This window comes from Seriola lalandi, unplaced genomic scaffold (genome assembly GCF_002814215.2).
Source record: "Seriola lalandi dorsalis isolate HSWRI2012SDOR001 ecotype SW California unplaced genomic scaffold, Sedor1 jcf7180002054972, whole genome shotgun sequence".
Taxonomy (NCBI): domain Eukaryota; kingdom Metazoa; phylum Chordata; class Actinopteri; order Carangiformes; family Carangidae; genus Seriola; species Seriola lalandi.
In genome coordinates this window covers 6280515-6294376 of record NW_019525660.1, presented here as the reverse complement: position 1 = coordinate 6294376, position 13862 = coordinate 6280515, and the positions used below count along the sequence as shown (strand labels likewise).

Sequence of the window (13862 nt, the reverse complement as noted above, 5' to 3'; positions counted from 1 at the left end):
GGCAGAAAATCCCACACTTCCTGTTATGGGCATGTTGTGGCTCAGCATAGACCACAGACCGCGTAAGACTGAGTGAGGAAACATCCAGCCTTACATATTCTGCTACATAGTCTTGTGTGTGTGTATATGTGTGACACATTTACTTAGTGTGTGGTTTTGTGTTTTTTTTTTTTTGGAAACCTCTAGAACCTCCAGGAAATTTTATTATTAATGTCAGCTGGTGATGTACATTTGGTCAATCTTTTCTATTGAACAAAAGACAATATTCTGACCTGAAATTAGAGAAAAAAAATCTTGTTGGTGACTGATTTTCCTAAAACTTCAGTTCCCTGGTCAGAACAAAGCTCGGTGAGCTGTGAACTTCACAGTTCCCGACAAACTGACACACAGACCAGAGACCTACAGCAGTAAAGCCACACCTGACTGATTTTGGACTGAGTAGAATTTGGACCTGGTCAGACTTGGATTACAGGTTAAAAAAGCAAAAAATTACTAGCATGTTAGCAGCTTGGTACATGTTATCAGAGATAGGGCTACTTTGATTGTGAAAACAGAAACAGTGAAAACAAAACTTTCACATCTGCCTTCTTTGTTGAAGTGTGTAACCTAAGCAGCAAAACAGGGTTATGTTACGATCAGACTCTTATTTGGCGAGGGTTATTCAGCATGTGTCGGCACATTATTCCAGCTGGTTAATTAGCCCTGGTGCTAACCTTGAAGACACAGCAGATAGGCAGAATAAATTTTGTTGTTTGTTACCCAGTTCTACCAGATCCAAGCTGAACGGATTGTATAAGTGTTAATATTGAATTTTATTTTGGTGGTGCATTAGCAGCCATCCTGCCAACAGTCTGTTGACGTGTCTGTGGTGCTTTTCACCAAGTGGGAGATATCATCGCTGTCTGAAATTCACAATATCTCCAACTCAGAGTTACAAGCCAGAGGCTGATGTGAATGGTTTGTCCTACTCATCTGGTTGTAATTACGGTTTAAAGGACAGCAACTGAAAGTGGCACTGACTAGCTCACTGCAAAACAAGAGCAACGCTCTTTTCTACCATCATCATCATCAGCATCATCACCTCTAACATGATCAGCACCCTTTTCACCTATTACCTTCTCTGTCTCTACATCATTATTATGACATTTTATTTTCCTATTTTTCAGTTTGAATGGAAATGAGGGTTCTGTTAAAAAAAACAAAAAAAACAAACAGGAGGATGTGTTTACTTCCTGGGAGAAAAGTTTGTAAAAGTGAAGTTAGTGAAAAGTTGGTATGCAGACAACATCAGGTGTTGCTCTGTGATGTTGCGCTTTGTGAGTGTGTGACTCGTCTATCTGGGCTCCATCAAGGTGTTCAGTGTTGCCTCACCGTTTACACTGCCATAACAAGATAACAGGGGGCCTCCTTGACTCCAGCCTCCCACAGGGTTTTCTGTTGACTTTTTTTTTTGTAAAGTTTGGAGCAAAACATTTCCTCCTTTCCCATAAAGTCTGGAGGAGGAAAGCTTGGAGAGGCTGAAGAATGGAAAATCTCAGTATCTTTTTTTGTACGTGTTTACATATGAAACTATAAGTTAGACTGTGAAAGAGCCACTCGGAAAATATTCTCTTGCACAGTCAATAGGAGAAGGGCTACTGTTTCATTTTGGGAAACAAAAACATTGTATTTCACTCTTATCCAGCTTTGGTTTCCAGGTACTGAAATGATGAATTCCCAGAAAATTAGTATTGAATATAAGTCAAGAAAGAAATGATCTCTCATAGCTCAGATTTAGCCTCTGAATATGTTAAAGGCTCTCGCTATTGACTACAAGTCAGCCAGAAATATCACATTGTCTCATTGTTAAATGCTCACTGGATTTGAGGACCTGTGCATAATATGAACCAACCGTATCTTCACAGTCTGATTTCTATGACACAGGGATTTTTTTCTCTCTCAGACATATAGGCTATTATTTGACGAAGGCGTTTTTACTCCCTTTTCTCTTCTATTGCTCTTTGGGCTCTAAATCCTCATGTGGCAATGGGGACTTTTGTTACATTTCACAGTTCATCACTCATGGAAAATTATGGTCTGGAAGCCCCCTCCCATCATCCCCCTCCACTCCTTTTACCTCCGTGCATGAGGCTCGGGAATAGATGGAGATAGAAGTAGTGGGCTGCTAGAGAAATCTGTTGACTTTTAATTGCTCTTTGAACCTCTGGGGTAGATTTCCCAGAGTTCCCTTGCTTGAACACTGATCTTCACAATATCCCCCTCCCTCTTTGGGAGATGGCTAGCAAATGAAAAGCACACCACTCACACAGGCCAATACAGACAAGCTTATACAGAGCCTCAAGCAGGGCATACGGTGGCATTCATATTTAGAGGCTCTCATGATTTCTTTTATTTGTGTTGGGGGCTTTTAATGTTAATTGCAACAGATAAGTGGGGGTGTTCTGAATGGAGCAATCCCAGTAATCCCATCCCTCATTTTTATCCATTGTGGGGGGTCAGATATCCCCACAGCCGTGGCAGACGCTCTCCCACCTCTACTCAGCATTTCAAAACAGCAGGGCCTCCCGTCCCTTATCAGCACAATAAATACCTTTTTTTGGACTGACTGGTGTATGTGGTATGCATATGCGTTTGCCTCTGTCTGTTTCTATTTGTGTGTGTATCTACATTCACACCAAAGGCTTTCATGATTTCTGAACTGCAGCTCACATCTTACTGTTTCAGATGACTGTTCACATCTATTTTCGGATGTGAGCTGCTTTATATGCCACGTTAATGTGAACTGCTATGTTGGTGTAAAAAAAAAAAACAAGGGTGTGCAAAATAAGTTTCTTAACATCACTGTGTTTCTCAGCCAAACTACAATTACACCAGTGTTTGTCTCAGGTGAGAAACATTTACTCACTATCATGGCAACGCTCACAAATCCAGACTGCAGCATTCAAATACGAGTTACATGTAGGCCACGTACCTCGGGATCAGTTTTGTATGACGTATTCATGTCACCCTGACTGGAACTGAAAAACTGCAAATGCAGCTTTTTTCCCATTTCAGACACATTAAAAAACAAATCATAAAGAAGGAATAAAACCTGGGAAATGTGGCACCTTCAGCTGCAGCCTTTGAAAAAGCAGAGTAAGAGATTTAATGCGTGTCATTTCTTGACGTCAAAACAAAACCATTTACAAAGAGAGGGACAGGAAACCTGCTGAGGAACATCAAATGATTAACGGTTTTAAAGTGGGGTATGACCTGATGCCAAACATTATACTTGTTGTTGACTCAAAGCATTAATGAGTACTTATTTAACTCAGAGGAATGATGCACAATATTTCAAGTAGAAGCCACTTTCACAGAAGTTTAATGTTTTTCTTGCCTGTTTGGTCTCAGCGGCTTTCCTCTGTGGAGCATCTCTTTCCTCTCAGACAGCTTTTAGGCCCATTCAGTCTTCCTCCTTGTTTGAGGGAAATGTGAGGCCGTCACCCTGACAGGCTTGGAAAAAGACTCCTGGATTACCTTGACTGACAGCTCCCAAACCATGAGATCTGTTGTGTCTGGCCCGCACTGAGCATAGGGCAAACTCTGAATCAATAGCAACGCTATCAGTGATGGAAATTGAATGCTGAATCTGAACACTGAGTACCCCCTCATGAACTGCATAAGAGCATTTTTCTGCTGCAATCATCTCAGGTATTTTTCTCCCTGGCAGATATGAGTACAGACGCAGCTAAGAGAGTGTAAGTTTGTTGGGCAGTGCACCCTTCTGGAGCATCAAAAATAGAACTCAGGGAGATGAGAGGCCACAGACGGAATTGTCTTTAAAGAGCCCAGTCAACAGTCATTTAAAGTGATATTATACTTTCCTGTGTGCTCAGCTTGATCCTCACACCGAGAAGTAATTTGACATTTGCTGCCATGTGTCATTTCAGATGACTGCTCACTGAAAGTTGCAAACAGGCTGGATTACAAGTTCAACAAGAGAGCAGACAACAAAACAAGTCAAATGAAGTGATATTTCTGTGAGAAACATTATCAAACCCATACAGGGATACACATTTTAAACATTACACACAACTATAAGAGCTGTCACAGAGATTCAACTTTTGGGAGAGCTCTAAAATGGCTCCTCTGTGCACTGTCCTAGACATGACGGAGTTGCTTTGTAAGCTAGTGTCTGCCCCGCAGAGGGAACTGGAGTGGTCAGCGCGCACAACAGAGGCCTGGGAAATGTGCTTGCTTAATTAAAGAAGGAGAATAACCAGTGCAGCTATTTACACCTAATTCTGACATAAATCTGCAGTTATCGCACTGGCGAGACTGTCCTCTCCCCAATTTAGGAAGGACCTGAGAGCTTTTCCTTAATAAGCAATCCTCCTGATTAAGCGGAGGCAAGAGTTACAGTCTCTTTCTGTGGGAGAGAAAAGGACAAGAGAAGCTGAATTTAACTAGAGGGGAGGTGGTTAGCAAAGTGCTGTCATGGATATTGAGATGGTTAGCATTTTATTAACCCGAGTCAGGACAGAGAGAGAGCAATTGGTAAATTGGGTGTAGACTTGCAGTGTCTGCAGGACGCTGGCCTAAGGGTGCTGGGATATAGACACTTGGCATTTCAACCTCTCCATCTCCGAAGCCATCCACTCAGGCAATACTGTCTGCCTCAGTTCATTTCTCCACTAATTAGCAAGTTGTTTTATTTCCTGTGGCTGCTAAACTAGTTTCAGTCATTTTGTTCAGGCCTTACTGTCTGGAATGAGAGGACAGGGAATGGAAACATCTCCCACTAGGTGCCAGGCACTTGTCAGCAAAGCATGATGTGACAAGGGTGCAAACGGTAATCTGTTCATTATGTTCGCAAGGACAGCGAGCGATTGAGAGGCTTGGCGTGGAAATGCATTTTACATCCCCTCTGTCTGCGCATCAGAGGCTCTAAATGAAATGATTTAGTTAGAGGGGCCAGGCATTAGCTGTTACTCTGGGACACACATTGTTGTCACGTTGAAGGCTCTCTTTCAACGACATTCAGCATGGCTTCAGACTATTCCCCCACCGTAAACACGGGGGCGATACGCCAAGCTGCAGACTCTGTGGCAGAGAGCGTTGGCGTTTGATATGAGTCTGCTACCCCCTCCTCGCCTGAATTCCCTTGGATCTCATCAAGAGCTTTCTTCTACTCGTATTATTAACTGGCTTGCTGTCTTGCCATCACCCTTACTGCTTTAGAAAATACCAGAGAAATACTGAGAAGCAGACTTTTACAGATCAGTTGTCAATTACATGAATACCAGATTTTTATATGGGTGATACATTTCTCTCTGGCCTGCCTTGTGCATTGTGGTGTTTTCATATCTCTCTTTTCATGCTCCAGTGGTACTGAAATGGTGGTTTGTTGCCTGCATGTATGTCAACACGATGGTGCGTTGCAGTGGTAAATGGTAAATGGACTGCACTTATATAGTGCTTTTCTTGTCTTTTCTTGTTATTGACCACTCAAAGCGCTTTACAATACTTGCCATATTCACCCATTCACTCACACATTCATATATCACACCAATACATACATACATACACTGATGGAACAAACAGCCATCAGGGGCAACGTGGGGTTCAGTATCTTGCCCAAGCACACTTCAACACAGCCTGGAGGAGCCAGGAATCAAACCACTGACCTTCTGATTCTGATGGACGATCTGCTCGACCTCCTGAGCCACAGTGGAAAAAAAGGGGAGGCAACAAAAACTACTTTGGACAGACGCAAAAACAAAAGATTGCACAAGTTTACAATCTGACAAAATGCTCTATCTCACACTTTCCACAAAGGGTAATGCAGATGATGACTGAGCACTAACCTGCTGGTCAGTTTGGTAGCTGTGTTTGCTCTGCATGGTCCAATTTTACCTTACCTTACCTTTTCTAGAGACTCTGCTGCCTTCATTTTTGGTGATCCTCACAGAAAATAATGGGCTGTAGTCTGTAACCTGGTTAATTGGTTGGTCGATAAGCTCTTATCCAACCAAATTGTCGTTGGTCAGACAATCGTTGGTGTTACTTTCATAAGGAAAAAAGTGCTACGTCAATAGCCTCCCGCCTTGATGATTTGTTCCATTTATGTTCATCAGACTTTGGTCATGTGTATTTTTTTTTTCCCACTTGGAGCACTTGACAAGTGAGGGAGTCAAGGACATTCATTCATTATTTGATTAAAGCTCAACATTTAGAGAAACATTCTTATTCACTTAACTTAGCACAAGGACAAGAACACGTTTTTTTATGCTAAGATGAGCTAGCATTATATAAAGCAGACAGAAGATAGCATGAATATGTGCATTTCCTAAAATGTCAAACTATTCCTTTAAAAAATATTGACATATGAAACACAAATATGAAAGAATTTGAACAAAGTTCTTGAAGGCTGCGGCCGTATCAGGGTGAAACAACATAGCAGAAAATTGAGAGAGAGACAAGTGAGAGAGACAGGAAGGACAGCATATTTCTTAAGCTGTTAATGCCTAGGATTTACACTTGCAATGATGTGTCAATCATGCATGATCATTGTATTTGATGTTTGAGCTGCCGAATACACTTCACAACACAGTCACTTTGAAACACACGTGACATCACTGGCCTCTCACATCACATACTTGTTGTACAAAACAGCGCAAGTGCACTTTGGATCTGAATAATTCTGATACTCCTTTTCAATTTTGCTCTGCAACAACTGAGCAATTTGTTTTAGTCCCAGCTGAATTAAATACGTCCTGCTAATAATCCTAATTAGTTCCCCTAATGTACTTGCCCCTCCTCCTCTAAATTCTCCCTCTGGTGTGCAATTGAGGTTGGAGCTCATTCAGGCCTGCCTCCACCTCTCAGCTGCCTGTCTGACTTATGGTGAGACTTTTAGCCACTATGTGAGTAAGTAAGTAAAGCTTTATTTATATTGCACTTCTTAACATATGCAGTTACAGAGTGCTTTACAAACATGCACAAATAAAGTAATACATTTCAATATAAAACAAAGCACTGTGAGCAATAGACCAAATTAAAACACATAAAACAGGGATGGAGGTCTATAAAAAGGCTAGCTTATAAAGCTGGATTTTTAGAAGCTGCTGAAAAGAGACCAAAGATTCAGCAATGGCAAAGACGATTCAGGACGTTTGGAGCTAAAACAGCAGAGAAATTATAACCTATTGTTATTAAGTTAAAGCGGGGGATGGATAAAATCCGAGATTTGGGGATCTGTTGAGAAGTGGAATGAGCAACGAAGTAATCAGAAGTGTAAGTGGGGGCAAGGTCATACACTACCTTATATGTAATAGTAGAATTTTATATTTTAAATTTTACACGAAGCCAGTGGAGGAATGCAAGAACAGGGATGAACTGTTAACCAATATAGCAGTTTGACTGAGGCTTGTGTAGAGGAAGTTACAGAAATCTAGATGTGAGAAAATGAAAGTTTGAATTATTAGTTCAAGATAAGATATACATCTGATTTTAATTATATTTCTTAGCTGAAGAAAACAATACTGGATGAGCTTAGTAACATGACTGTCAAATGTCATATGCTGATCAAAGATGATATAAAGATACTGGTAGTTTTGATATTTGAGTGAAATGGACCAAAAAACTGATAAACTACAGTGCCAAAGGTCAAATTAAAAAAATCTGTTTTATCAGGGTTTAGGTGGAGCAAGGACAGCTGATTGAGGTTATTGAGTTTAGCAGAGAAATGGATCTGTGTATCATCAGCATAACAGTGATATGACACATCTAGAAAGTGGCTGAAGAAAAAACACAGAGTAAGCATGTACAATGAGAAGAGGATAGGCCCAAGAATCGAACCCTGAGGGATTCCACATATGTCGTTTAATTAGTCTCAAAAGTTGCGAGCATAAAAATGAAGTGCATTTGCTTGATGTAAGCGCATGGAACAGATCCCCGAGCAGCAAATATTTCTGCTCCATGAGCGCACAGTACAGTAGCAGGGGAGCTGAGGAGGATACATGACCTACTGAATACCTACTGGTCAAATAAGAATGTAACCAGTGTTGTTACTAGAGGCTCTAGAAGTATCTAATACAATAACCATGATTTTTTTTCCATTCATGGACGGTCAACAGAGCATCCCACTACACACCAGGCATAATTTTACCACCATGTCTCTCAGCTTTAGCTTTCCTACCTAGGACTATTTTTAACTACCAGCATTAGGACCAAACAACTGATGTATTATTGGCTTTTTTATGAAAGCAGCTATGAATATTACAGGGACTAAACATTTTAATTTTACATCATATCTGTCGATTTGTTAAACGATTTATAATATTTCTACTTTTAGCCATGCTAGCGGTGTGGCTCTGGGGAGGGCGGTCTTGGTCTGTCCACTATTTTGGTCCAGACTTGAAATTCATGGTTTCCAGATGACTTTGGTGATTTCCCAATTTTTCCTCTAGCACCACTTGTGGCTTTTAGTGAAATGTCTCAGTGACAATGTCTCATTGGATGACATTGGATTGATATCAACTTGCCCAATAATGTAATAACTGTTATTATTAATTTAAAAAAAAACTTTTCAGTTGGATATTTAGTCTGGTAAGGTGTGTAAGCTGCTCATTTCAATCACTTTTCCATCTGCTACTGAACCTCCTTGAATTAAATGCCTGGATAAGAGCACAAACACAATACAGTTGCTGAACAAAGGCAGCGTTTTACCCATCCACTTTATTTTGCCAGCAGTTCTTGGAATTTAAACCAGTCTTAAGCCTGTTCCTCTTCTATATAGCCTGCAACGATTAATAGAGTTTCAGTCATTTTAGACAACCTGTCTTTGTTCACTATTATGCAGTTTATATATGAGTTTACAAAGTGGAAACACACACACATTTAGATCAGATGACAAAACCAAGAGGAAACAACAATATTTCCAGTTTTTATTCTGTAGTTGATGATATAACGGAGAAAACCTGGCTCGAGTTCCTGATTCATTTCTACTGGCTCTTTTGAACCTGCGGAAGTGCTTTTTGGGGAACAGATCATAGAAGCCAATGTGTGTCTATATGTGTGTTGGTGTGTGTGACTGTGTCTCACCGTGTATCCGGGTGCCATGTGGCACTGAGCAACTCAGCTTTGCTCTGCCAAGAGATAAGAACACAGGGTAAACCACTCGCTGCGCCAGCCTACTGGATTTCACCTCTGAATCGTCTTTGTTGGGAGTTGTAGGGCTGCTCCATTTCTAATGTGACAGTTCTTGCAAAGCACTATAGTGACTTTATATGCTACACACGCTCAGTGTGAGAACCTATCTGAAATAGATTATTAATAACAAAGCACTTGAGAGAGACAAAAAAAAAGCAGTTAAATCCTGCAAGGGCTGGAGATTGTGAGGATGTTAAAGCATTGTTCATGGAGGACAGTTTCGCATGGTGATTATGAATATTACTATGTAATAGGCTGATCTGATTGTTTTGATTATGTAAGTACTTTAATCTTAAACACTATTAATAAAACACCAGAGATTATGTGAGAGATGCTGTTTAATCTAGTGTGTTACTGCAGATCAGTGTACAGTGAAATAAAGGGCGACTGGCTCCTGAAGTAAAGGTGTTAGACTGTTGTGCGGACTGGATGCATGCCTTGAAGAAGATTTATGCCAGTGAAATGTTGGCAGCAGTCAGCAAACAGGTCTGCAACAAGAGGGCAGTGCCTGCTGGGAAGTGTAGGCGGAGGCTGGCATATGGCTGATGGTGCTCACAGGCTCCTGCCTCACCAGTGCTTACCCTTGTTAGGCTGCCTTTTTAGCTTGTTTCACGTGTGCAGAACTGAGATACAGTAATTCAGTCCCGCAGTGCTAATTTAGAGGCTTGCATTGTGGAAGCTGTGTGGTCGCTGACCTCTTTGTCCAACAATATGTGTCATGCCAGTGGTTTCTCCAGCAATGAAACCACAGATTTGTTTAAACTGAGCTTTGACGTAATAAGTGACTGTGGTTGTTTAAAATGAGGTGGTTTCTTGCTCATTATAGGTCAGCTGGAATAGGAGTATCTGATAGTATCTGATAAATAGAAAGAAAAATAATAGTGTATTTGCAGAGAGAAGCTGGTTGGATAACAAGAAATGTGGCATTTATGGAAGTCGTTACCAACTTGTCTGGTATCTGATGTCTATTTTTGGGTCAGTAATGGATTTGAGTCTTGTATTTTTCACTGAGGAAATTTTAACCTTGTCCTTCTTATGTTCCTGACTTCCTCTTATGTATTAAAGGGCGTAATTTCCACTGGCTGGACGGCGACATGCCCTCTTCACTTTTCGAAATCCTAATCTTGTCCCCCTCGCTTTTAATGTTTCATGATATCTTACTAAAGTCTGCCTGGACATTGTCCTCCTCTTACTGTCCTGCCACCACCGGCCAGATGAGAGACAATCTGAAGTGACTCTGAGTCGCCTTCAGATATTACTGTCTGTTCAGAGCAATGAGCAGCAGTGACGGCTCTGCAGACTTCTGGCTGGACAGGCTGAACGACCATGTTGGTAAAGTTTGTTGGGGCTGTATTAATACTTGCAGACACTATTCAGGGCTGAGAAAAGGGTACTGCTAACTTTCCTTTCTGTTTAATATTTTCATTTTTGCGTATTCATATTCTCCTAAAAAGACACTAGAAATCAACATCAGTCAAAGACAAGACAGTAAACATGGTGCTCTTTCTAATAAAGAAGCTTTCATCCAGTTAACATGTATTTATCTGTTTTGGTCCATATCTGCTGATGTCCTGGTAACATGCATATTCAGCGTGTGATGACTAATTTGAACGTTCAGCTGTTATGTCTGAGCTTGTGCTTCTTTCACATACATCTGCTGACTAACCTCTGAGGAACAGTGTCTGTGGTTGAAGAAGTACATTGTGAGACCACCAGCAAATATGATGCTCACACTTTGGTTGATTGATTCAGGTCAGTATTTGATTGCTTTACCTACCTCACCCCAGTCCCGCTAAGGACTTGACCATACATTTCCGAATTCATCACTTCCTCTCCACAATTTACAATTAGTGATTTGCAGTGTTCTGTTGTGATGTGTTTTCGGGAAGATCCGACATCTGAGAGTTGAATGTCTGCTGTAATGCTTCCTGTTTGAAGCATGAAGGACTTTTTAGAACAAGATTCACATGAATGTTTTTGTGAAATTCATGTTAGTTCATGTTCTGTGTTTGTTTTTCTGACAACAGGGTTGATGACTGGTAGACAGATGATCCACATAGTAGAACCTCAGTACAAGAATGCAACATGTTTGCATCTAGTTTTCCTTTTTGTTTTATTTATTTATGTAATTAATTTCACCAACTCTGTCTAAAATCCACTTTTCCAAAGCTGTTTTAAATGATTTCTAATCCCATATTAAAATCATGTTTAAATTATTAGTAGAGGTTTTATCCTATTTAAGAATATTTGATGATGATATTAAATGTAGGACAATACATTGCAATCCATCCACCCATCCATCCATCCATCCATCCATCCATCCATCCATCCATTCGTCCACCCGTCTATCCATCCAGACGTCCCTCTCCCATCAACGTTTTCCTGCTCCTCCTGGGGAATTCCGAGGTGTTTCCAGGCCAGATGAGATATATAATATCTCATAACACAAAGCTCATGCCCATATGAGGGTCAAAACAAAGATCCACTGGTAAATTAAAAGCTTTGCCTTCTGGCTCAGCTCCCCCCAGCCCTGCTGACCCTCATCCCAACCACTTTGCACTTACCTTAAAAACTGTCCCAGTGCATGCTGAAGGTCCCGGTCTGATGAAGCCAACAGAACCACATCATCTGCAAATAGCAGAGAGGAAAATCTGAGTCCCCAAAACCGAACACACTCCTCCTCCCGGCTGCATCTTGAAATCCTCTCCATGAAAACCACAAAAAGGGTAGGCGACAAGGGAAACCTGCTACAATAGATGACCTGTTGCTGTAGCACATCATGCTAACTGACTAGCTAAAAACAAATCTTTGTTAGTTGTGTGCCAGGCAAGACCATTCTAAACTAGCTAAAAATATTATTGCTTCAGGTTGAGCATTCCCATTGTTACTTTTAAACTTTAATGTGTCAAGCTTACAGCATCTGTCTAATCATAACAAACATAGTTGTTCCTCTCTAACCACCATGACTGCTCCCTGAAGCAATTACAGTGGATATGAAAATTAAAACTTGCTGTTTTTCAGGCTAATATACACTGAACCAGTGTTTACCTTTGTTATATAATTGCTTGTGGCATAGTTCTTGTTTTTGCCTTTTTTTGGGGGGGCAGTTATAAGTTACCTTATGAATATTCAGCACAGAAACTTCTACATAAAAGCCTGGTAGAGATACAATATATGTTTGAGTGACAGCCACTAAACACCCCCTCTCCTCCCAAACCTTGTCTTTTCAAATCCCTTCTGGACACCGCCTGGCTGCCTCCAGCATAACAATTTAAATCCCACCTGATAATACCTCTTGTCACACTGACAGCTGTCATCAAGTCAGCCGTGTTCACTGTTTAGTTTGCTTTTCAAATTAGCAAGTGGATGTTCTCACAGTGGTCTTTGTTTTTCCTCTTCTGAAAAAGGAAAAATACACCCTCAGGGAATGCAACCAGGCATGGAGCGAGTTTTGTTCATGTTGCTGAGAATTGACAGGCAGTTTGATTTAACATTTTCTCTGGTTTGCTGCTGCAATTATTGAAGTTGTGAGTGTTTCACTTTGGATTTGTCTGGTAGATACTCATGGTACGTAATCATGTTTGTTGTACACTGTACACGGCACAAACTGCCTCCTGCCATATCTGAATTCATCCAGTACATTATAAACACTATAAAGCTTTCAATCTCATTCTGAAACAAAAATTGTGTGGTGCAGAAAAAGACACAGTTCTCAGAGACAAAGTGTTATTTCTGCGCAGCTGATTTGGAGACGGCTTAATGCATTGTCCACATATGAAGCCAGATTCCCATTTGGCCAAATGTCTGATTTGAAACCAAGCTTTGATATAGGCCAGTAAGACAGGTGATTTTCTGCATTCATATATATTGAATTAATTTCAGATGTTAGCATAAGTAGCGGTTGTCATATCAATATCTGTTCGACATAACAATACTTAGTTATAGTATCATACCTCAGCTGCAATGTAAAATAGCTAAACAATCATTACATTAAATTATATCAGCATTATGGCAATGATTTAAGCTTATTGTGGGCCATAAAGCACAGCATAAGTGGAGCCTGTGGGGTAATCAGCTAATGCTCTGAAAGCAACAAACAATAATATTAAATCGGCTGACAGAGCTGGAAGGCTGAGGCGTGCCACTCTGTAATCACTCACCTCTGTGATTACCGCCAACCAGGTCTGCACTATTTGTTGTAACAGTAGCTGTGACCTGTGGCTTTGCTTGTTGAGGTGTACAGAGTGGGCAGGTAAAGGCTAAATGGATGTACAGTATGTCACCTTGTCTGGTAATGGCACAGTACATCAGCCACAGCTGAGCATTCTTGAAGTGAGCTGGGTGTGAAGCGGGCTGCGGTGAGGAGCAGACCAGCCTGAATTATTGAGATCCAGCCTGGCTGCTGATCATACCCTCCCTCCTCCCCTGGTAGAGAGATCCTGCTGTGAGGAGATTCAGGTTGAGGTAAACACACCAGGATTTCTCAATAACACTCATCCCCATCTCCCTCTTCCTCTGCATCTCTTTTTGTTATTCAGTTTCCATAAAAAAAAAGCTATTAAACTATTATATATGTATATGTATCGACAGTTTTTACTTTATTCCAAACACAGGCTTTACCTAGTCAGGTTAAGGTCTAAACTTTTAGCAAAGTAGCAATTCTTCTGCTG

General features: G+C 40.9%; 1 protein-coding gene across 5 annotated transcripts in view; it reads left to right on the top strand.

Moving 5' to 3' along the window:
- The window catches only part of ntng1a (netrin g1a), a 103989-nt gene that overhangs the window by 18316 nt on the left and 71811 nt on the right, over positions 1-13862 (top strand). The window lies entirely within an intron of this gene.